The sequence below is a fragment of the Halichoerus grypus genome, chromosome 8, assembly GCF_964656455.1.
Source record: "Halichoerus grypus chromosome 8, mHalGry1.hap1.1, whole genome shotgun sequence".
Taxonomy (NCBI): domain Eukaryota; kingdom Metazoa; phylum Chordata; class Mammalia; order Carnivora; family Phocidae; genus Halichoerus; species Halichoerus grypus.
The window spans coordinates 78,468,187-78,474,186 of NC_135719.1; positions in this window are offsets into that span (position 1 = coordinate 78,468,187).

Genomic DNA, 6,000 nt, shown 5'->3' on the forward strand with positions numbered 1-6,000 from the left:
ATTAGTGATTTGACATCACTGGATTGCAGTGTAGTACTGGTGATAGAAGAGAGTTGTGATAGTAGAAATCACCTTCATTAGGGCTAATTATGTTAGAGAGTTTGTGCACAAGAGTTACAGTGCATTACCTTGAGGATTTTACAAATGGAGAAAGGAGCAGGACTAATGGAAATGTTTTGTCCTGTTGGAGAAAAATGTAACATGGTGGAAACAACAAAAGCAATGAATGAATTTGTTGGTTGTTCATTTCTGCTTCAGGAGAGCTTTAGCACAATTTAGGTCCCAGGAGAGTCAAAAATTGATGAGAAGATATTTGTGCCTTTGCATGATACATAGCAGTGCAAACGTCTTGGTGTTTTTATAGTTCTAGAAGTGCTTAGTTTCCAAGGCAAAGTTTCTAGTGTAGGGCAGTGAGAGCCATGTTACAGTAGAAGCACTATATCCTACAGAGTAGGTTCTAGTGAAGCGACTTAAAGTCATCTCCAAAAATTTGAAATTTTTTAGTTGAAATTTTTAGGAAAAATATTTGCTGTTGGGTGAAATTCTGATGTTCTCCTTCCCTGAGGTTATTTTGTATTTAAGAACAGAATATAAAAGGATAAAGAAAATTTTCTTCTTATTCTCACATAGAATTTTGATGTTGATATGAACACTAGAGATCAGCTAAATCAACATCCTAAATTGTTAAATAGGTTGAATGAATTCTTAAAGAACTAGTTTCTTGACTCAGATTGTACTTTCCAGTTTGGGGACATATCTTCTTGTTTTCTTTAAATTTTTTATTGTTATGTTAATCACCATACATTACATCATTAGTTTTTTTTTTTTTAAAGATTTTATTTATTTGACAGAGAGAGACACAGTGAGAGGGGGAACAAAAGCAGGGGGAGTGGGAGAGGGAGAAGCAGGCTTCCCGCCAAGCAGGGAGTCCGATGTGGGGCTCCATCCCAAAACCCTGGGACCATGACCTGAGTTGAAGGCAGATGCTTAACGACTGAGCCAGCCAGGCGCCCCACATCATTAGTTTTTGATGTAGTGTTCCATGATTCATTGTTTGCATATAACACCCAGTGCTCCATTCAGTATGTGCCATCTTTAATACCCATCACCAGGCTAACCCATTCCCCCACCCCCCTCCCCTCTAGAACTCTCAGTTTGTTTTTCAGAGTCTATCGTCTCTCATGGTTTGTCTCCCCTCCGATTTCCCCTACTTCATTCTTCCCCTCCTGCTATCTTCTTCTTTTTTTTTTTTTTTAACATATATTGTATTATTTGTTTCAGAGGTACAGATCTGTGATCCAATAGTCTTGCACAATTCACAGTGCTCACCATAGCACATACCCTCCCCAATGTCTATCACCCAGCCACCGCATCCCTCCCATCCCCCACCACTCCAGCAACCCTCAATTTGTTTCCTGGGATTAAGAATTCCTCATATCAGTGAGGTCATATGATACAAGTCTTTCCCTGATTGACTTATTTCGCTCAGCATAACACCCTCCAGTTCCATCCACATTGTTGCAAATGGCAAGATCTCATTCCTTTTGATGGCTGCATAATATTCCACTGTATATATATACCACTTCTTCTTTAGCCATTCATCTGTCCATGGACATCTTGGCTCTTTCCACAGTTTGGCTATTGTGGACATTGCTGCTATAACTTCGGGGTGCACGTACCCCTTCGGATCCCTACATTTGTATCTTTGGGGTAAATACACAGTAGTGCAATTGCTGGGTCGTATGGTAGCTCTATTTTCAACTTTTTGAGGAACCTCCATACTGTTTTCCAGAGTAGCTGCACCAGCTTGCATTCCCACCAACAGTGTAGGAGGGTTCTCCTTTCTCTGCGTCCCCTCCAACATCTGTCGTTTCCTGACTTGTTAATATTAGCTATTCTGACTGGTGTGAGGTGATATCTCATTGAGGTTTTGATTTGGATTTCCCTGATGCCGAGCGATGTTGAGCACTTTTTAACGTGTCTGTTGGCCATTTGGATGTCTTCTTTGGAAAAATGTCTGTTCATGTCTTCTGCCCATTTCTTGATTGGATCATTTGTTCTTTGGGTATTGAGTTTAATACATTCTATAGATTTTGGATACTAGCCCTTTATCTGAAAAGTCATTTGCAAATATCTTCTCCCATTCTGTCGGTTGTCTTTTGGTTTTCTTGAATGTTTCTTTTGCTGTGCAAAAGCTTTTTATCTTGATGAAGTCCCAATAGTTCATTTTTGCCCTTGCTTCCGTTGCCTTTGGCGATGTTTCTAGGAAGAAGTTGCTGCGGCTGAGGTCAAAGAGGTTGCTGCCTGTGTTCTTCTAGAGGATTTTGATGGACTCCTGTCTCACATTTAGATCTTTCAACCATTTGGAGTCTATTTTTGTGTGTGGTGTAAGGAAATGGTCCAGTTTCATTCTTCTGCATGTGGCTGTCCAATTTTCCCAACACCATTTGTTGAAGAGACTGTCTTTTTTCCATTGGACATTCTTTCCTGCTTTGTCAAAGATGAGTTGACCATAGAGTTGAGGGTCCATTTCTGGGCTCTCTATTCTGTTCCATTGATCTATGTGTCTGTTTTTGTGCCAGTATCATACTGTCTTGATGATGACAGCTTTGTAATAGAGCTTGAAGTCCGGAATGGTGATGCCACCAGCTTTGTTTCTCTTTTTCAACATTCCTCTGGCTATTCAGGGTCTTTTCTGGTTCCATACAAGTTTTTGGATTATTTGTTCCATTTCTTTGAAAAAAGTTGATGGTATTTTGGTTGGGATTGCATTGAATGTGTAGATTGTTCTGGGTAGCATTGACATCTTCACAATATTTGTTCTTCCAATCCATGAGCACGGGAAGTTTTTCCATTTCTTTGTGTTTTCCTCAATTTCTTCCATGAGTATTTTATAGTTTTCTGAGTACAGATCCTTTGCCTCTTTGGTTAGATTTATTCCTAGGTATCTTATGGTTTTGGGTGCAAGTATAAATGGGATCGACTCCTTAATTTCTCTTTCTTCTGTCTTGTTGTTGGTGTATGGGAATGCCACTGATTTCTGTGCATTGATTTTATATTCTGCCACTTTACTGAATTCCTGTATGAGTTCTAGCAGTTTTGGGGTGGCGTCTTTTGGATTTTCCACATAAAGTATCGTATCATCTGCAAAGAGTGAGAGTTTGACTTCTTCCTTGCCGATTTGGATGCCTTTTATTTCTTTTTGTTGTCTGATTGCTGAGGCTAGGACTCCTATACTATGTTGAAGAGCAGTGGTGATAGTGGACATCCCTGCCATGTTCCTGACCTTAGGGGGAAGGCTCTCATTTTTCCCCATTGAGAATGATATTCGCTGTGGGTTTTTCATAGATGGCTTTTATGATATTGAGGTATGTACCCTCTATCCCTATACTCTGAAAAATTTTGATCAAGAAAGGATGCTGTACTTTGTCGAATGCTTTTTCTGCATCTATTGAGAGGATCATATGGTTCTTGTTCTTTCTTTTATTAATGTATTGTATCACATTGATTGATTTGCGGATGTTGAGCCAACCTTGCAGCCCAGGGATAAATCCCACTTGGTTGTGGTGAAGAATCCTCTTAATGTACTGTTGGATCCTATTGGCTAGTATTTTGGTGAGAATTTTTTCATCCATGGTCATCAAGGATATTGGTCTGTCATTCTCCTTTTTGATGGGGTCTTTGTCTGGTTTTGGTAATGGTGGCCACATAAAAGGAGTTTGGAAATTTTCCTTCCATTTCTATTTTTTGGAACAGTTTCAGAAGAATAGGTATTAATTCTTCTTTAAATGTTCGGTAGAATTCCCCTGGGAAGCCATCTGGCCCTGGGCTTTTGTTTCTTGGGAGATTTTTGATGACTGCTTCAATTTCCTTAGTGGTTATAGGTCTGTTCAGGTTTTCTATTTCTTCCTGGTTCAGTTTTGGTAGTTGATACATCTCTAGGAATGCATGAGTTTCTTCTAGGTTATCTAATTTGCTGGCATATATTTGCATATAATATGTTCTTATACTTGTTTGTGTTTCTTTGGTGTTGGTTGTGATCTCTCCTTTTTCATTCATGTTTTTATTTATTTGGGTCATTTCTCTTTTCTTTTTGATAAGTCTGGCCAGGGGGTTATCCATCTTGTTAATTCTTTCAAAGAACCAGCTCCTAGTTTCGTTGATCTGTTCTACTGTTCTTTTAGTTTCTATTTCATTGATTTCTGCTCTGATCTTTATTATTTCTCTTCTCCTGCTGGGTTTAGGCTTTATTGGCTGTTCTTTCTCCAGCTCCTTTAGGTGTAGGGTTAGGTTGTGTATTTGAGACCTTTCTTGTTTCTTGAGAAAGGTTTGTATTGCTGTATACCCTCCTCTTAGGACTGCCTTTGTGCATCCCAAAGATTTTGAACAGTTGTGTTTTCCTTTTCATTTGTTTCCATGAATTTTTAAAATTCTTCTTTAATTTCCTGGTTGACTCATTCATTCTTTAGTAGGATGTTCTTTAGCCTCCATGTATTTGAGTTCTTTCCGACTTTCCTCTTGTGATTGAGTTCTAGTTTCAAAGCACTGTGGTCTGAAAATAGGCAGGGAATGATTCCAATCTTTTGGTACCGGTTGAGACCTGATTTGTGACCTAGGATGTGATCTATTCTGGAGAATGTTCCATGGGCACTGGAGAAGAATGTGTATTCCGTTGCTTTTGGATGGAATGCTCTGAATATATCTGTGAAGTTCATTTGGTCCAGTGTGTCATTTAAAGTCTTTATTTCCTTGTTGATCTCTTGCTTAGATGATCTGTCCATTTCAGTGAGGGGGGTGTTAAAGTCCCCAGTATTATTGTATTGTTGTCAATGCGTTTCTTTGCTTTTGTTATTAATTGGCTTATATAATTGGCTGCTCCCATGTTAGGGGCATAGATATTTACAATTGTTAGATCTTCTTATTGTATAGACCCTTTAAGGAGGATATAGTGTCCTTCCTCATCTCTTATTACAGTCTTTGGTTTAAAATCTAATTTGTCTGCTATAAGGATTGCCACCCCAGCTTTCTTTTGGTGTCCCTTAGCATGGTAAATGGTTTTCCACCCCCTGACTTTCAATCTGGGGGTGTCTTTGGGTCTAAAATGAGTCTCTTGCAGACAGCATATAGATGGGTTTTGTTTTTTAATTCAATCTGATAGCCTGTGTCTTTTGATTGGGGCATTTAGCCCATTTACATTCAGGGTAACTATGGAAAGATATGAATTTAGTGCCATTGTATTGCCTGTAAGGTGACTGTTACTGTATATTGTCTATGTTCCTTTCTGGTCTGTGTTGCTTTTAGGCTCTCTCTTTGCTTAGAGGACCCCTTTCAAGATTTCTTGTAGGGCTGGTTTCGTGTTTGCAAATTCCTTTAGTTTTTGTTTGCCCTGGAAGCTTTTTATCTCTCCTTCTATTTTCAATGACAGCCTAGCTGGGTATAGTATTCTTGGCTGCATATTTTTCTCATTTAGTGCTCTGAAGATATCATGCCAGTCCTTTCTGGCCTGCCAGGTCTCTGTGGATAGGTCTGTTGCCAATCTAATGTTTCTACCATTGTAGGTTACAGATCTCTTGTCCCGAGCTGCTTTCAGGATTTTCTCTTTGTCTGTGAGACTCGTAAGTTTTACTGTTAGATGTCAGGGTGTTGACCTGTTTTTATTGATTTTGAGAGGGGTTCTCTGTGCCTCCTGGATTTTGATGCCTGTTTCCTTCCCCAAATTAGGGAAGTTCTCTGCTATTATTTGCTCCAATATACCTTCTGCCCCTCTCTCTCTTTCTTCTTCTTCTGGGATCCCAGTTATTCTGTTGTTTCATCTTATGGTATTGCTTATCTCTCGAATTCTGCCCTCGTGATCCAGTAGTTGTTTATCTCTCTTTTTCTCAGCTTCTTGATTTTCCATCATTTGGTCTTCTATATCACTAATTCTCTTTTCTGCCTAATTTTCTGTAGCAGTTAGCACCCCCATTTTTTATTGCACCTCATTAATAGCCTTTTTGATTT